Source organism: Mastomys coucha, unplaced genomic scaffold (assembly GCF_008632895.1).
Source record: "Mastomys coucha isolate ucsf_1 unplaced genomic scaffold, UCSF_Mcou_1 pScaffold1, whole genome shotgun sequence".
NCBI classification, from domain to species: Eukaryota; Metazoa; Chordata; class Mammalia; order Rodentia; family Muridae; genus Mastomys; species Mastomys coucha.
Genome location: NW_022196891.1, coordinates 83,382,136 through 83,401,702, shown reverse-complemented (window position 1 = coordinate 83,401,702; position 19,567 = coordinate 83,382,136). Strand labels below are relative to the sequence as shown.

Sequence of the window (19,567 nt, the reverse complement as noted above, 5' to 3'; positions counted from 1 at the left end):
CTCGCAATTGCACCTCACAACACCCAGTACCCCGGTAGAATGATTACTCTTAAGCTTATAGTTAACCAACCAGATTTATGTATCAATAATAACACAATTTATAAGATGTCAATACAATCATTTTAGAGCCAATTGATAATGATAAAAGCTTTTCCCCAACATTTCTAACCATGTGAAATCATAGCTACTTGTGGCTGGTAAGTGCCATGCAGGTACACATCCGAAACCATCTTGGTTCTCTCCCACTACCCTCTGGGATGCTTCTTCTCTTTGCACCTCTTAGCTCTGCCCCCTTTCCCCTGTCCAATCACAGACCTCCTCTGCACTAATGTAATTGGACAGGGAAAATCCTCCCACACAAGCCTATAGGCGACATTCCTCCATGACCTCTGCTTTAGTTCCTGCCTCCGGATTCCTGCTTTGAATTTTTGCCCCGACTTCCTTGAATTATGAACTACGAGCTGTAAGCTGAAATAAATCCTTTCTTCCTCAGGTTGCTTTTGGCGTTTTCTCACAGTTCTAGGAAAGCACATAAGAAATAGTGCCCGTTTTAAAAACACGGTGTTAAGCTCAATCAGGCTTACTTCCCCAGAGCTTAAGAATGGTTTTAATCAGTAGAAGTTTGTGAAATCTTAGTAAATGATGAGTACTGGCTTTTGTTTTTAATGGAGTGTTTATGATTCAACAAAAGTTATTTTTAGGCCTGCTTTGAAATTGGTGCTTGTGGTAGATTGCTTCATCAACTTCACACAACCTAGAATTACAAGGGAAGAGAGTCGTAATGAGGGATTGCCTACGTGGAGTTGACCTGTGGGTATGTCTATAGGGAGTTGCTTTCCTTAGGTTGACAAATGGGGGAGATTCCAACCCACTATGGATAGTACTATTCCCTAGGCAACGGATGGTATACCATGGGACGTCTCACTTCAGTTCACAACGATATCATAAGACAATGGAAAAGGAATTTTTAATTTCCTCAGGATGAAGTTGATATGCCCAGAGGATCGAGGTCTTGTCTTACTTAAAGTCACATGAATGTCAAATGCAATTGGTCTGATTGACACTCAACACGAATGGCCATGTGACTGCCTACCATCCCCGCTAGGTGATGCCGGAGTAAACATCTATAAGAAGTCACTAGAATATTCTTTATCTTGTAAATTGCTGAAGAGTAGGAGGTTCCAGAAGATCCTCCACAGAATTCATTATTCCTTAGGCATTTGTAAAGTTTTGAGATATTTTTTTTCTTTCCATGTACTATAAGATATGGACTCCAGATGAATTTTGTTACTGGACACATTTGGGAAACTGGGGGTTAATATACTTCTGTTTCTCTTGCCTGCACATCTTGCTTCACAACAGTGAGCACATTCCTTTCCTCAAGTCACCTTCTCCTCCCTGCTGGAGAGAGGCTCAGCTGCACTGAGATTAGCTAAGAGCTAAATGCAGGCTGATAGGCCAACCAGAGCGATAAGGCTGTTGATTCCATGGAAGCTTGAGGATCTATCTAACTTTTCCAGACCCCATACAACTAAAGGGGGGTGGGGGTGAGAGGTCACCTTGTGTTATACAAACAGATGACTCCTGTAACTCCCACTTAGCCTACAGTTGATTGAAAGGCTTGTGTTGGGGGGGGGGGTTGTGTGGGGGAGGAAGCATCCCTGACTTCTTAAGCCTGCTATCTGGGGGCCGCCTTTTCTAGTCAACCTAGTGGTTCTCCTATGTTTGTTTTGGTAGTTACACAACCAGGTTCATTTCTGTCAGTCTGTTAGAAAATACCCCATTTCTCACAGAAGTCTGTGGGTGCCGTCCATCGGAGGACGTGTCTTACATTTGTCTTTCGGTTTCTGTAGGCACCCAGATAAGACTTGAGGATGATGAAATCCAGTTCCTTTCCATGAGAGATGCTGGGGGGAAAAAAAGGCTTTAGAGAGCTCTTCACATCAAGAATTTTTCTCAGAAAACTATACTATTTATTTATTTATTCATTCATATATTTATTTTATGTATTTGTTGCTTATGATTTTTGGCTTTTGTGGTGGTGGTGGTGTAGGAGGTTGTATGGAGTAAACTAAAGCTAAAAACATCTTAATACGCAGGACAGATTCCCACCTTTATCAGCACTGTGAGGAGGAGCCGAGAGATTGCTATCCCTAAACTTCCAAGGTGACTGCCAACAACATGAACGATTCTTTTTCTTTTCTTTCCTTTTTAAAATCATTTTTAATTGGATATTTTCTTTATTTACATTTCAAATGTTATCCCCTTTTCCAGTTTCCCCTCCAAAGATCCCCTATCCCATCCCCCCTCCAGCTGCTCACCAACCAAGTACCCACCGAATGGGTACTTCCGTTTTCCTCTCCTACCATCCCCCTACACCGGGAACACGTTTCTAAGAGTAGATCATCTGAGATCATAACCAGGAGCTGCACACTAGTACAGCCAGGGGGCTTGTGAAAGTATCAACATTCTCTTGTATCAGCCAGCAACAGTTTCTATGATGCCTCCCATTAGTGTCCCCGCCCTGTCTTGCATTATTCTGCCGCGTTTCCCAAGCGCCACACGATCCTCCTGGACCTCGCCCCTATTCCAAGAGTCCTACTTCTCAGCCACTAGCCTCCACGGGTGTCAACTATTCTGAATAGAGAAGAGAAAAACCCTTCACAGATTCTCTTGAGTGTGGGCAAGGTCTTGGGAAGCCAACTTGAAACCTGCTTTATCTAAACAAAAGCAGAACTGTGGATCTGATCCCAGGCAGAGTGGCAGAGGGCCTATCCAGTGGGCAGAAGTTGCTCCAGATAAGCTTCCTGTGTGCTTTCATTAGTTGGAAACAGACAGGGGATTTGCTTCTGGGGGAATGTGCAAGGGTGCTTTGAAACTACTCCCCTTGTGGTCACTCTAGGGTGGCTGGTTAACTCTAGAGTAGCAGTAAGTAAGGTCCCATTGGTGGGTTAAAACAATTTAAAGGACAATTTTATTATCAACTTCATCATATATGTAGCAGAAGGTGAAATTGATTGTTCCCATCCAGAGTACCTAAAGTCACGTGGCTTCGATTTCAGAATGATGTTCACTTTCTTGAGTGGAAAAACTATATGTTTTGGGGTCAAGTAGAATTCGTTTGAATCTTGGTTCCCTCTGTCCCTACCTCTGTGGGCTCAGGTAAATTACATGACTCCCATGAATCTGTCTTCTCAGTGTAACATACTAATCATATGATTAATTTAAGGGTATTGGCTTTATTCTCTTCAAGAGGATGTAAGGCTTGTCCATAAATCGGGCCATGCAGAGGTATCTTAGAACTGCACGGGGTAGCCAAGGGGCAGTGCCAAAATGTCTGCCCTGCTTTCCTCCCACGCATCTCCTAATGGCTTTCTCGTTTCAGATCAATGTTGCTTGGACCAGATCAACCCCTTCCAACTTCCTCTTGACACGGAAGTGCCTAGATCCACAAAGCTCTAACTCACTGTTCAGGATTGCTGTCTATCACCTTAGCGTTCCCCTGTCTCCCGTGTGTTTGTACTTCTTTCTCTCTCTGTTGGGTTAGAACTCTATAGATCCAGGGTCAGGAGGCTCCCTGAGGACTCTGCATGTTCTTGGTCATCATTGACAATTCATACAATGAGTCATTCAGTTTGTCCTGCCTGGATGATCTCTGAGATCTCTAGGTGGAAGAAACTAGAGGTGACTTTTATGGAACACACCTCCACATGCCAGGAACTTGCCACATCATTTAATTTTATGTGAAAACCAGCAAGGGGAGGTATTGGCTCTCGGACTTCTCGGTGAGGAAAGCTGACCTCTGACCTCTGAGAGGGCACATCCATCCTGCGAAGGGACTTTTGGACCTGACCATTTTATTAGCCCACATATTGCAAGAGTCCCTGTGGAGGGTAATCTACCTAATGCTCCCCCAGTGCGTCTGATAAGGTGCTCTGGGAATTCTTAGATGATACTATATGTCAAGAGACGATGGGTTTAAGTGAGGGTACGATCTAGTTTAGACATGAGAATAGAATTTTAAACCCCTCAGAGACTGTCCTGTATGTGTGAGGTACACAGACACAAGCAGAGAGAGGTGATGGAGACAACTGAGGGGGAAGCATGCTCTTTTGTGCCTACAGATGTCAGGCTCCAAAGTGTGGCTCAAGGGATAAGAGAACTTGTGACTAAATCTTGGGTGGTCATACTTTGGCAATGTTCTCCCCACCGAGTCGTTAAAGGTCCTGAGCCTCGGGTTCACTCATCTGTAAGGTAACAGAAGCCTCCTCTGGGTTGACACAGGCTGTGGGGAGGCGTAATGGAGGTGCTGTTTTTAGAGCCCGGTACAAGTTCTTACGGAAAGAATCTCCTAGAAGCATCCCCTGTCAATAAAAAAGCCAATGGCCAATGAGGCGGGGCAGGAAATCGGAGGTGGGACACTGACAGGAAGAGAGAGGATTCTGGGAAAGGATACAAGCAGGGAGAGATGCTGGGAGAGACGATGTGTAGGAAGAAGTCCCCGCCCCAGCCAGGCCAGGACTCAGGAGAGGTAACTAACCAAGTGGTAGACATAGAATACTTTGGATGGGTTTAAAAAGTTACAAACTAGTCAGGGATAAGTCAAAGCTAATGGCCTAGGCATTTAATAATAAATAACTAGTCTCAGAGTCATCCTTTGGAGAGCAAAAGCTGGGGAAAATTTGATTTAATTTTTTTCTTTTTAACTTCTAACTGGTATCCGTCAATTTTCTCTCTCAATTTTCTTTCATTAACATTTAACGGGTAAGTGGACTGGCCACACAGTCTACCTACGTGGAGGACGATCGAGAAGCTAACACAAAGCCATCGGTCTCAGGGTCTTATCCAAATAGATAGATATGCAGGACAGATAACAGAGTGAGATGTGCGAAGGCTAAAACATCGAAATGTAGTGTGTGGGTTTGAAGGCAAACAAAGTAAAGGAGAAAGCGGAGGTGCCTCTGTTGTTTACTTTGGAGGGTTGCTTAGACCATCACGTCACCACAATCGGTGCAGTGTTGTTTTGGTTTCACGGGGAAACTAGGGGTTGTGTCTTCCGGATCAAATTTTTCCTAATAGTATTGAAAAAGGACCCACCAATAAATTTTGCTAACACAGATCGTTCAGCAAAGAAAGAAAGAATGCACGTCTGTTTTTAGGAGCAGCCGTGGAGGAGTTTGGATCCAAAGACGGCTTCTTAGAGCTGGGTAGATACAGCTTTCCTCCTTAAGAGAGCTCTGCTTCTAGAAATATGTATAAGGGAAAACTAGAGATGGGCCCGCCCCTCCCCTCGTCCCCGCCCCCGCCAGCCACCCCTGCTTGCTGCCGCAGAGCTGATACAGCAACTGGGATTTAAATGTAACTTGAACTCAAGAGTTCTTACAAATGAGATGAAAACTGCCATTTAAGGGTTTCCAATGGCACCAAGTGGATTAGATCTGCTCTGGAGGCAGGCGTCTTTTGACAATCCCTGGGAACCTTGTCTGTTTCCTGGAGGGCAGAGTGGATGCACGCAAAGTCAATTAAAGAGCTAACTGCATAAAAGACAGTGCTGCAAGACGATTCAGGCTACAATTGCCAAGCGACTCTGGCTTTACTTATCGGGGGTTTTTTCCCCTGAGATGCAGGAGTGTGACTAAAGATTTGAAACTGAAATCTGAACAACAAGAGTTGGGGTTGGGGAGCAGCATGGTAACTAGACCAAATGCCAGACTCCTAAGGAGCAGGAAATTCTATACCCACCATAGATACTTCATAAATAAGATTTTAGTCTGAACTGAATCTTTATTATTTTAAAAATGAAGGCCTTTCCACTAACAGAGTAGATGAGATAGAGACCACCCATGTGAGTGTGGGTGGTGTGTGGTACATGGTATGCAATGTGTGGTATTTGGTGTATGGTTTGCAGTGTGCCTTGTATGGTGTGCAGTGCATGGTGTGCAGTGCATGGTGTGCAGTGAGTAGTGTGCAGGGTGCAGGGTGCAGTGTGTGGTGTTTGGTGTGGATGTTGATAACCATACGTATTTCTGTCCAGTGTCATCTGTCCACATTCCCCTCTCACAAATGTCAAGGAATGATACATACCTCTGCTGCCAGCTAGAGGAGCCTTACTGGTTTGATGGAGGTCATAACAGAATGCTCTGGAGCACATATAACATCCCCATGACATTCCCCTGAGTCATTAAGGCTATAGCAATTTGGTGGGACTTTGGTAGATGTTCTATGTGTGTATTCATTTATGTGCAAGTGCACACACACATACATATGTGTGTGAGTTCATGTATGTATGTGTGAAGGTTAGAGGACAGCTCAAGCTGTCATTCCTCAAACTCTGCCACTAGGTTAGAAGACAACTCGAGCTGTCATTCTTCAGTCCCTACCACTTTGCTTGGTTTGGGTTTGTATTGGAAGCAGGGTTTCTCACTGGGCTGGTACTTGCTGAGTCCACTAGGCTGGCTTGCTAGGAGGTCTCACGAATCTTTAAGGACTATGTTAAGCAGAGCCATAGCTGAGCATCACTGATAGCTTATCCTGGAGATACGGATAGATACTGGGTAGGGTCCTAAAGGCTTTATGCTTCCAGTTTATTTAATCTTTTTTTTTTTTTGAGACAGGGTTTCTCTGTGTAGCCCTGGCTATCCTGGAACTCACTCTGTAGACCAGGCTGGCCTCGAACTCAGAAATCTGCCTGCCTCTACCTCCCAAGTGCTGGGATTAAAGGCTTGCGCCACCACTGGCCAGCTCCAATTCATTTAATCTTACCAGATCCCCATCAAGTATTGCCATGAGGCAGCTACTACGGTGTCCACTGTGCTGGTTTCTGCAGGTTGCAGAACAAAAGGAAAGACAACCGTAGTAACCACGTTCTAGAAGTCATCATGGGAGCCCTTAAGTCAGCTTTGCAAATCCATTGTGTGAGACAGTTCATAGGCCTTTCATTTAAGGATTGTGCATTTTATTACACATCCTCTTCAGCTAGAAAAGCCAGTCCTCAATGACACAGAGCCACCCCCTCCGAGCCTTTCAATGAGCAAAAACAGAAACTGGGCCTTACAAGTACAATTGGTTTGCACAAACTGACACAATGAGCAGTGAGATGGGTCCTTCTAAACAAATGTCCCTGTTCCCTTCAGTGACAGTAACCTGCATTGGTCAACAGTGCCTCTGACCTGCCGTGCTCTGCCAGCAGCTGCCAGTCACCCACTGGCCTCCATATTCCTGAGATAGGAACCCGTGTCTTTTTCAGGTTGGTTAAGTGGGCCAGCGGCCCGCCGTAAAAAGGGGAAGTGCCCCACCCTACAAGATAAAAGGCAGTGAAAAAAAAAAAAAAGCTCTGTGTCTCATCGATCTTCTGTTGCTGTGAAGAGAGACAGTGGCCCAGGCAACTTATAGAAGAAAGCATTTAATTGGGGCTGGCTTACAGTTTTAAGCAGTTGAGTCCCCAGCCTCTACAGAGCACAAAAAGCCATTGTTGGATAAAGCTGTAGTATGTAAGTCAAGCTGATTCATCTCCTTTTTATCTGTGTCTATTCTATAGGTTCTGTTCACTAGGGAACTGTGACATACACCCTGCCTGGTTCCCCTGAGTGGAAGGACAGTCCATGTCCCATGGATTCCAAGACCTACTTTCTCCCCTCCCTCAGGGCTGGCCACTTGTGTGACTGGACAGACTTTATCAATCTTTATCTCATGGTTTCAAGATGTTTCCAAGGTAGAAACAGGGTCTTTGAGTTACCAATAAGCATTGCAAACATCTACCTTGTATTCTGGGAATTGAATGTTAGCATTAGGGGAGTTCACAGAGGTGAATCCGTATGTGTGACAGATTTTCCTGAAGTGTTGGTTTTGTGGACCAGGATGAAGGACATATCACTCATCACGGGGCATGGTGTGGAAATTTCAAGGCCATTCCTGGTCTCTATTCAGTCCATTCAGTCCTAAGGCAGCACACTCCAGTATTGCCCAAAACTGCTGCTCAGCTATGAGTCCATCATATGCATGCCCCATCATTCCCAATTTTGTTTTTAATTCCATGATGAATGTGCTTGTGGGTTTGAATCTTGGCTCCCCAGGGGCTGCCAAGGGATTCTATTTGTGGAAACAGAAAAGCTTCTGTAATCCAAAGGTTAGGTAAAAGTTTTTCTTGAGAAATGCACAAGCTGCTACTCTGCAATCTTTCTTTAAATGGACAGTGTGACTCTGGCAGAAATGACTGAGAAGTTGTGTGCAAAGGAGTGCCCAGGGCTCAGTGAAGACCAGAAATTAGGGTAGTGTACTGATTGGTTCCACAGAGCCCAGGCACCAACTCCACTGCACACCTGAGCAACTTCTGTCCACCGAAAATGCTTGTCAAAGCTCAGGGCCTTCTCCCGACATCAGACAGTTGGCATTTAGTTAAGGAGGGAAGGAGCCAGCCCCAGGAAGTCAGACTCCTCAGTCATTGGAGTAATAAAATAATTCCTACCATAACTGAATGATTGTCAGGGTTTCATTAACGGTTTGCTGAATCCACCCCTCCTCCCCCTTTTCAACTGTGGAAGATGAGGCAGAAAGAACATGGAAGCTGAACCTGGGAGGGCTGAGATGTTGTCTTCTGGACATGATGAGCTCTTGTACTTAGGAACTCACAGCTGCTTTGGTCATCTGCACAAGACAAGTGCAAGATGGAGCTAGTCAACATCACAGCCTGGTAGGAGAGGAGCTTCCAAGGTCCCACCCCAGCTCAGGAGCTCTTAGTACTCATTAGCTCCTAAGGGAGAGTCGCTTTTTGTTGAGGTGTTGTGACCGGTAGGTTTCCCATGCTCCTGTGGATGGTCCCATATCCATGTGTATAGAGACATAATGAATTGGACGGTGTAAAACAAGGACATGAGGTGCTGGCTTGGTTTTCGTCACCTTGACACAAGCGAGAGTTGTCTGAGCGGAAGGAGCCTCCACTGAGCAAGATTCCAGAATAGTATTGGGTAAGGGCAATCCTGTGGAGCATTCTCTTGATTAAAGACTGCTGTGGAAAAAAGAAGCCAGTAGTTGTGAGTGATGCTACAGACCCGGCCAGGTGGACCTGCCTTGTCGAAGAAAAGAAACCGAACGGGAGGAGCAAGTCAGGATGTCGACTTCTCCAAGGTCTCTGTTTCAGTTCTTGCCTCTGAGTTCCTGCCTTTCGGTTCTTCCTTATTCCCTCAGTGAGGAGATGCGACCTGAGAGTTATAGGCTGAAATCAATCCTTTCTTCTTCGACTTGCTTCTGATATACATGTTTATGTGAATGAAAACTTGAAGGTTACACACATACATTATTGAAAACAGGTCACAGTCGCATAGCTAGCTGAAATGGGCCACTGGAAAAGGAAGACTGACTCTGAGTGAGGCACAGTCATACCAATTTCGGGATACTTATGAAAGATGGCAAGCAGGTGGAGTTTTCTAGGTGTGGCCAGGCTGGATTCAGCGAAACGGCTGCTCTTGGGGGACTTGCCAGAGCTGCCTGACCTCAACACCTTGCTCTTCATTTGTCACTCATTGCTTTATATCCTAAGGACTTGGATGGGATGGATGCCTATATATTTAGGTAGCTCCTGTAAATAGTAATTACCAGGCAGCTTGCTGAATCCCTGTGTTGCTGTCCTATGTCAATCTCAGAAACAGAAAACCTATTTTATTTAGGGATTTTTTTTTATTTATGTTTCTTGAAAACTCTTGATCTTCGTGGAAAATAGAATAATGTTCTTAAAGGAAATCAATGCCCATGTTCATTTTCCTGCCTCTGTGTTCTGAATTCAAATTGAGATTTTCTAAAGTAGTTAAATTGAATGGTAAGGCAAGGTAGTCAGTGATTCGAGCTGAGGCAAAATTGTAATGTAGAAATCCGATGACTATACGGACAATTATATACGTATTACAAAATATCCAAAGCAAGGTGCAGTTTCAATCTTCCAGAAACTTCCACACTCCTCATTCTAGCTGACTCCAACCCTTCTGTAGATAACCACTGCTTGACATCAGAAATAATCTGCCTGTTCTTCAACTTGATAGAAACACGAGCTCTCACTGCTCAGACACTACCCAACCAGAACTCTCTTTTACCCAAAATTTGGTCTTTCTGTCCATTTACTGTCTTTGTGAGTGTGAAGTGACACTGTGTTTTTAAGATTTATTTTGTTTTCAGTTACGTGTATACATGTGCGAGGGACTCTATGCACATGAAGGGGGCAGGTGCCTATGGACCCCAGTGGAGCAGTCACATACCCAGTAGCTGGAGTAATGGGAAGCTGTGAGCCTTTCGACGTGGATGTTGGGAACTGAACTCAGATTCCCATACTCATTCTTAATCCCTCAACATCACTCCAACCCAGACTCTTTTTTGTTTTTTTCTTTCTTAGCAGTGCTGAGAATCAAACCTTTGGTTTTTCCCCATGCTAGGCAAGGGCTTTGCCACTGAATGCCAACTTAAGCTTAGTGATGTCTTACTTCACAATCCCCTGATGGTCCTGAGCAATTTTATCATCTGTTGTACCTATTATGATAAAAATTGGTTTCTTTTTAACAACTTAAAATTTTTAATAGTTCATGTTTTATACCTATAAGTGATAATTCAGATACATGCATCACAAATACCTTCTTTTATCTTGTGGCCAGCATATCTGTCTCATTATGAGTAGTGTCTACTCATGTGCACATGTGTGTGTATATATGTATGTATGTGTGGACTATAAGCACTTGTCTGTATATATGTAAGTGTCTGTATGTGTGCTATAAGCACTAGTTTGTATGTATGTAAGTGTGTGCATGTGTGCACATGTGTGTGCACTATAAGCACTTGTTTTTATATGTGTGTGTGTGTGTGTGTGCATATGCATGTCTGTGCATGCGTGCACATGCTGTAAGCTCTTGTCTGTATGTATGAAAGTGTGTGCATGTGTATGTTGAGGCCAGAGGCATAAAGTATTTTCTTCCTGGACCTCCACCTTTTGTTCTGAGTCCATGGCTCTCAGTGAAGCTGGTCCTGGTTAATCTGGCTGAGCTGTTTGGCCAGTGAGCTCTGGGGACTGACCTATCTCAGCTAGCCCAGTCCTGGGATTGTAGACTCTACTGCTGTGCTTCATTCTTTGTGTTAGACCAGGGTCTGCCCTCAGGCCCGACTGCATGGCAAGGGTCTCTTACCGATCTACCATCCCTACCCTTCAAGGTATTGTTTAAAAAGCACAACAGTCTTCATATTTTGAGAAAGCTTACTCCATCATTTGCTCTGTAGAAATTTTGAAATAAAAATCTAAAACAATACTGTCGTATTTATTTTTTTCTAAAAGCTTCTAGAAGCACCTTAGTAGCTGCAGTTGAACACGTGACCGCCGAAACTGAAGTCCTGGCGGGGACGCCGAGGACCCGGTAGCACTGCGGTCCTGTGAAGCCTCATCCTAGCAGGACGAGCGTGAAGCCTCCTGAGACCCTAACTGAACTGTTGTCTTTGGAGATGGCTTCAGTTTCTGCAGCTTCAGCTTTCTCTAGGATCAGAGCCACACTCTGTGGTGAAGGCTGCCAAGCCAAACTTTTCCCTGGGTTTGAAAGCACGTGTTTACCCACGTGCAGACCGGAGCCCCGGTGTCCCGCTGTAATTGCGTCTGTAAAACCTCTTTCTCAAATATTACTCTTTGCCTCTGTGGAAAAACAGCATCTCTAGCAAAAAAGGACAAGTGGGCAAAGGTCTCCCCTGTCGCCCCCCAACACCACTGAGGGATGGCATTTAAAAATGGAAGTGGCTTGTGTAACCTGCTTTTCTTTGGCTTAAAATAACAGCGTGTAGATCGGCATTTGCTTTTCATTCTCGGCCCTGTGACCTTCTGCTCCTGTTGGACTTGATAAATTCCATCTTGCCTTCCACAGGCTGGGCTTCAGGCCTGAGTGCTTCCTGACCCATTTCATCAACCTGGTTTTAGGTAAGTCTCCAGTTCCCCAGACTGGGAAGTTTGAACTGCAAAGAAGAAAAGTATACCTCAGTAATATTTTACCACTTCCCCTTCTCGTTTTAAATGATTTTATGGGAGTTTAATGCAATTGCTACTCACAATTAGGCAATGAAGCGAATATAACACAAAACAGACTCCCTGACAATTCCCAAACAGGGGAAACTATGATATTTTATTTTCTTGGGGTTGTTCCATTCCCAACTCTGAGTTAACCTGTAACAGCAACAAAATAAATATATGACCCATATATGACCCACCCGCTTAGCCTATGCAGCGAACCACGTGACCACGTGCATGCGAGCAAATACCTAAGAGCCTATAGCTTATGGTGACTGGTGTAGAGAACTCATGGAGGACACACAGATGGTTAGGCCAGGAGAGGACTGGTGCCAAAAACACAGGGAGAACTTCGTGTTACTGCATCCACAAGCATAGAAACAGCTCTGTAGAAACAGTTTTTATTTTATTACGTGTGTGTGTGTGTGTGTGTGTACATGCATGCACTTACATGTGAAAGTTATGGGACAACGGTCAGAAGTCGGTTCTGTCCTTGTACCGCTGTGTGTCTTGGAGATGGAATTCAAGGCATCAGGTTTGGTAGCAGGTACCTTAATCACAGGTTCACCTCACTAGACCCCATAGGAATATTTGAAGAGTCTAACAGAGTATAATAGATAGACTGTGGTAGAATCATGATGATAGATAGGCTAAATAGCACAGCCCTCTCTGCTGCTCTGGAGGCTGAAGCAGGAGATTGACAAGATCATTGAGATACTGAATTATGGACTGAGTTCAGGAGCGGCCTAGGCATGGTCTGTGGATAGTGTCTCTGCAGTGGCTGCACTGGCCTCTTGCTGCACTCAGCCTGGTGTCTGCAGGAACAGGGCTCTGCTCTCATCGTTAGTGACCTCTTTCAAGGTCTGGGTTCCATAGGCATCCATATTTATAGCTTGACTTCAGCCTCTAGTTGCATGGACACATATTCAGTCCACGTACTTGTCACTTGCCGTAGGGTTTAGACTATTTAGTATGCTTATTGGTCAGCTGAAGATTATCTTTCAAGATAATCCCAGTTCTGAAAAACTGATTCACATGCAACATGCAAAAGCATGACACATAAAGAAGTATAGCATATAAGAGGAAAATACAGTTGCCTAAATGCTTCCTTGCCAAAGTAATCACTATTTATGTCTAATAGATAACACTGTAGATGTATGTTTGAAAATAAGATGTAATGACAGAAAGATATGTAGATGATACAAAAGTAGAAGATAGAAGATAGATAATAGATGGATGGATAGATAGATAGATAGATAGATAGATAGATAATAGATGGATTGCAGGTAGATGATAAATCAAGTAAATAGATGACAGACAGATGATGATATGTGATATGTAGGTCGAGAATAGATTACATGTAGATATATGATAGATACTAAATAGATAAGTAGATTAATATATATATATGACATATTCACGATAAAATGTAGATGAGTAGATGATACACAGAGATAGATAGATGATAGGTAGGTAGATGGATGGACAGAAAAATGATGGATATATGATAAACAAGTGATAGATAACTTCACATCATGCACATATATGCCATTTTATCATAGCATTAAACTCATTATTCCTAAACTTAATGAAAGGAGAAATGTAAAACAAAAAAATATCTGAAGAGTTCTTAAACGGACTCTGCACAGCATATGTTACAAGGCTCTGAAAGAAGCCTTTGTGATGGCGTGCCCAAGTGATGCCAGATGACTGAGACAGGAGGACCGCATGTTCCAGAATAAAATCGGCTGCATATCAAAACTATCTCCAAACCTACCCACCTCATTTACTAACTTTCTGAAAGACAAACTCTAATTTCTTAAGTTGGAAACTATTAACCAATGATGATAGTATGGAAGTCTGTTTTAAACTTGTTTATCGATGCCTTGTGAATGGACGAAAGGAGATTTTATGCTTCAGAACCCGAACACTCAACCCTGTCCACGTAATTACTTGTCCTGCTTAAACATTGACATATGGCATGGAAAATACATTTCTCAAAATCATGTAGGCTTCAGGTAAATATTCTAAAATCAATAGGAGATATATGTACCTGTCCACCTATCTATTTACTTATTGATTCCTTTACTCTCTGAGAAGTGACAACTTAATTAGTCCCATTCGTAATTGAGTTATTTGTGTTCGGAGAGAGGGCACATGGACTTTTTGTTTTGTAATCCAAATTAAGTATGTAATAGCATATTTGAGAACAATGTCACAGACTCTCATGTATTGAAGATTAAACCAAAGGCTCATGCTAAGCTGGGGCTGTACCACTGAGCCATCTATAGTGCCTGTTTATTTTAAGGAATCCACTTATGCTTTCTGCAAGATTTATTTATATTTTTAAATAAAATTTTGTTTCAAAATAGTTAACTGAGAAACAGTCACATAGAAAACACATTAAGTCCTAAAAGTAGTTGTAAATGTACCCATGGTCCACTCAATAGCTCTACCTAAGTCATAAATAATAGACAATAATTACCCTATAGCTGTTCTTCCTGGTTAAGCACAAATATTATTCATATTTATATCAACAGATTTATTTTAGGCAGCACTTTTCAAAGTTCCCATGAATTAAGCAAATATTTATGAGCCTCCAGTTCTATCTGAGAAATTGTTTTGGATGTTTATCCTCACCTTCTACATTAATCTTCAAAACCGTACAGTATGTAGGGGATGTTACCATCCCTGTGTCACAGGAAAGAAAATGGAAGCTTGAGGCATTGAAATAACTTTCCCCTGGTTACTCAGATTATGGCAGGGTAGATTCAACCCCAAATCCAACGTTTTCCATTATGCTTTGTGGTCTCTTGTTCCCAAGATCACGCATACATGTGCCCATGTGTACAGACACACACACACACACACACACACACACACACACACACCTGACAACTAGACAAAGAGCTCTTTCTGCCCCAGGCCTTGAGTTTCTATAGACCCACATATGCTCTTGAAGCCACAGTACTTATCATGATTCATTGTGTTTTCCTTTTATGGTCCCATTTTTCCCAGGAGACCCAGGAGCTCTTGCAAGTGGGTTTCATGCTTTATTCATCTTTGTAACGTCTCTGGCAGATCCCGCCAGTCACATGGAGGAGTTTTATAAAGATTGGGTTGCCCTTAACTCTTAGCTGTCACTGTTTTGTGTGTGTGGCTGGGAGCAAGAGTGTCTGGGGGGGGGGGGGTTCTTCAAAGACACCCACTTCTATCCCTCCCCATTTCAGGTGCTAGCATGTGCAAAAAAAAAAAAAAAAAAAAAAAAAAAAAAAAGCAAACAAACAAGAAACTATGGTGGTTTTGTGTCCAGTATCGTAATGCACAGGAAATAAAGGCAAGCTCTTTACTTCTGAAGTCATGAAGTGAGAGAAAGCGTTCCAAGGAAAAAAATGACATTCCTGGAGCCCTGGACTATAGGAGGGGATAAAAATGGAAGGGAGGTTGGAGGGTGGAGGTGGGGCACATAGTTCTTCTTACCAAAAGCCAAGTATGAGTTGTGTGGTGTGTGTGTGTGTATGTGTGTGTGTGTGAGTGTGTGTGTGTGTGGTATGATGTGTTTGAGTATGTGTGTGTGGTATATTGAGTGTATGTATATGGTATGATGTACCTGGGTTTGTATGTAGTATGTGCTATGTGCATGTGTAGTATGTGGTAGGTGTGTAGGTGTGGTATGAGTGTGTGTGTGTGTGTGTGTGTGTGTGTGTGTGTATGTGTGAGAGACATTGGCCTGAGGTGTATCCACAGAATGAGAATGAAGAGGGAAGGAAATCCAAGGTTCTGTCAGCAGAAGAGAGAAAGTATGTCACTAACCATCTCTTCTCTATAAAAATATCTGGGTATATGTGGTCAGTGTCCCACTCCTCCCCCTCCTTCCCTGCCTTAACAGTTTCTGTCTCTCTGCTATTGTTCCTCACACTTTTTTCTCACACACCAGTGTCTTTAGAGGTAACCACAAAGCGAGAGGCCATGCAGTGCCCATACTGTATCTATGTTCAAAATCCATATTTACCAAGCCAGGTTCTAACATGGCTCATTATTAGCAGATGCTGGCTACCTTTCCAGTCTTGGCCCCTATCGCCTCAGTACTGTACCATGTGTCACACAAAACCCTTGCTTATTTTCATGCCCTTGCTTGTATTTTTTTGTCTGTTTGTTTTTTGGTTTCTATGGAGGTTTGAATAGATTTGCTTCCCATTAATTCATGTATATCAATGCTTGGCCATAGGGAGTGGCACTATTAGGAGATGTGGCCTTATTAGAGGAGGTGTGCCTTGTTGTAGGAAGTGTGTCACTATGTTGTCCGTCTCTGAGCCCTCCTATGCTCAAGCTCCACTTAGTGCAGAAGAGAAGCTTTTCTTGGCTGTCTTTGGATCAAGATGTAGGACCCTCAGCTCCTCCAGCACCATGTCTGCTTGCATACTTAAGAATTGCCTTGGTCATGGTGTGTCTTCACAGCACTGGAACCCTAACTAAGCCAGTTTCTTTTCATTGATCCTTGCTCTTCTATTATTTGGTGCCTCGATGCTATTGCATACCTGGCAAACCACGTTGTCTTCTTCCCGTGCCTCTAGTGTTCACTGTTCAAGAAAGTCAGTACATATATTCAACCTACAGATCCTTTCAGAAGGTTGTACCTAGAGACTTCATGGCAAGTGAATCTGTAATGTAGATATTTACTGCTACAGCGGCATTGACAAAGGAAAAATGGACATATAGTCAAGAGACAGTTATGATAAGGAAACAAGATTTGTAAACTGAGAGATCCCAAGACTGTTAGCAGCTTCCAACATTAGCTTCTACCACCCAGATTTAGTTTTGGCAATGTGTATGTACAACTAAGCAGCTGTCTCTCCTGGGTCCTCAGATATTAACAGGATAAAAGCTTTGGCTCTTTTTCCTAGGTCCTCTGACAATCTTTACTAATGCGCCTGTCTCCTGTGAGTCTGGTTGGCTATCTGGGTCTCTGATCACACCACCCTACACAGTCATTACATTCCCGGGTCAGCTGAAGGAGTGCTTGCCATCTCTACTGTTCTGTACTCTATTCTCAGATTCTCAAGCCAGTCTCCTGCTGGTTGTGAAAGACCACGCTCTAGAGGTGGAGTTCTGAGGCTTAAGTACTTAATAGCTTCTCGACTAGGGTTGTGTTACTGAAGTTCTGTGAGTATAAACTGGAGAGAGCATTTCTATCATAAAAAGCTGAGATGAATAACATTAAATATGTGGAGCACTTTGAAACATACATGGACAAATGAGAGCACTTAAGGAGTGTCTACTATCTATGTTATAGGCTTGTCTTCCAACAATTTCCTAAAACTAGGACAGTATGTAATCTACCATGTCAGTGATTTTCCTAGTAGACATGGCAAAATTCCTGACAGAAGTGACGTAAGGGAGGGAAGGTTTACTGTGTGTGGTTCACAGTTTAGAGAGTACAGCGTGTCTAGTGAGGAGAGTATGGTGACGAAGAGGCTTGGGAACTTGTGTCAAGGCCTATCCACATCCTGATGGGCTAGGACGTAGAAAGCACAGAACCGGAAAGAGGGCTGGAGTGCAACCTGCAAATCTGTCCCCTCTTGGCCTAATTTAACAACTAGGTACAACACCAACAGATCCCCAGATCAGGGCCACGGGGTGGGGGCAAGTGTTCAGACCCATGAGCCTGTAGGGGGCCTTTCATATTCTAACCTTTACAGCCTTCATTTCCCTTCCAACAGGCTAGAGTTTAATGGTCTAGCGAGCTGCGGGTTGGAAACATTTCCCTTCCGTTTTCACACACGCTTCACCTTCGTACAAAGTGTCTGTTGTTGCCATTAAGGAAGTAAGTCTCATTGCAACCTTTGAGTCCTTTGTGGGAATGTCACACTTATTTCCTGAAAGCGTTGACAAGTGCCTTTGTGCATCATGACTGTAAACTTCACAGTACAGTACCTTACTAGAAACCTTCTGCCCTTCCTTGTTTGAGAATCTGGTAAGCTTTGGGAATTTGTAGCTCTAGGCTCTTCAATTACAGAGATTTTTCGTTGAACTGTTTTCTTAGTTACTCTCAAATCTTTTTGGATCATTTGGAGATTGCTTTTTGTTTGTTTTGTTTTGTTGCTGTTATTTTCTCCCTGGATGAATGCGTTTTACTGTCATTCTCTTTGGGAAGCTAGGTCCTCAAGGATCCAGACTTTCCCTTGGGCCACACGAGTTGTTCATTGTTCTGGCCTCCAAATTTATCTCACTGTCATTTCATGTCACTGTCCCCAGACTTTTATCCTCATTTGGTTGTGATGCAGAGTAGTAGCCTAGGTGTGACAGTATTCCTGAGATTGGTGACATCTTGTCATCTTACCTCTCTAACTTTTCTAGAACTTTCAAAGCTTTATCCACCCTTCTCTTTGGCCCTCTCTCTATTATTGGGCCAATTCCTTGACTTCTTCATTTCCCGAGAAGTTATAGTCATTCTTAGTTCCACAAGCAAAACCCATCCCTAGGTCAAGGCTCCATGTCTATCCGGGGTTTATGCAACTGTTATTCTCGCTCGTTCCTTGGTAAATCAGCTTGCTTAGAGGGAGATGCTTTATACCATAGAACAGCATACTCACCTTCTAGAACACGATCTAGAAGCTCTGTCTTTAGATTCTAGATAGTTGAAGTTTTGGCCAAGTGTAGAGTTTTCTTTACTCTTGACCTCAAAGCCTGGGTTCAGGAAAAACTAGGCACAAAGATAGTACTTGTAGAGCCCCCCCCAAAGACTTCTGAATATTTTCAAAATATAGCGTCAGCCAGAGCATGACTTGCACATTAGACAGTCCAGTTCAGGGGACTGGGGCCACAAGACAAGACTCATGGATGTCTTGATTGCCTGTTCTATTCTTGGTAATTCTGCTGCTGCTTCTGCAGTTTCTGTATGCAAAGCCGATGGGCCTGTTGGCTGAGCCCCACAGTACAAACAGTGCACACTTCGTACAAAGCCTAGCACACCCTGAGACTGTCTGTTACAATGCTGCTGCTTGAGAAGATCTGCAGCTTGCGTCCTTGCACAGACTCTGGGCACATGGACTGGAAAGGGGAGATGGCAGGGATGGCAGCTCAGTGCTGGGAACGAAACACTCATCACTAGCTGTCTCTTGTGCAGTCATTGGTGGGGTGTGGAGGGGGCAGAGGGCCTGTGGGGCGGGGCTTCAGGGAGTCAGAGTGACTACAGAGCCAAAGGTATTCTCTGGAAACACAGAAGATGGGAAAGGAGGAAGCTTCAGGGCTAGGACGTCAGGTTCCTTCTGGGAATGGGTGGGCCCATTCTTTAGTCGTTCTAAGGCCAAAGATTTGGCTCTTGAGAGGTTGGGGGATGAAAAAAAAATGGTAGAAATGAGACAGGGAGCTCATCCCATGCAGACTTTTCTGCTCTGAATAGGAAAGGGACTAATAGCTTAAACAGGAACTAAAGAAGAAAGGGGGGCAGTCATAGTCATTAATCCTCCTTCCTTGTATTTGCTTCAAACAACACCCCAACCTGAGCCTGTTCACTTGCCCTGTGGCAATGACTTGCATGCGCCCTCA

The 19,567-nt window shown here is 43.6% G+C and overlaps 2 long non-coding RNA genes across 2 annotated transcripts in view; one reads left to right on the top strand and one right to left on the bottom strand.

Moving 5' to 3' along the window:
* Positions 1-655: 655 nt before the first annotated feature.
* On the bottom strand, positions 656-4,326 carry LOC116071768. The gene is made up of 3 exons (XR_004111139.1): positions 4,191-4,326; positions 1,832-1,907; positions 656-754 (listed from the first exon to the last, which is right to left on the bottom strand). It is a non-coding gene; the product is annotated as an uncharacterized LOC116071768 (long non-coding RNA).
* A 126-nt stretch (positions 4,327-4,452) lies between these two features.
* The window catches only part of LOC116071779, a 28,859-nt gene continuing 13,744 nt past the window's right edge, over positions 4,453-19,567 (top strand). Inside the window, exon 1 of the long non-coding RNA XR_004111149.1 lies at positions 4,453-4,531. This is a non-coding gene — a long non-coding RNA (uncharacterized LOC116071779). The remainder of the gene's footprint in view (positions 4,532-19,567) is intronic.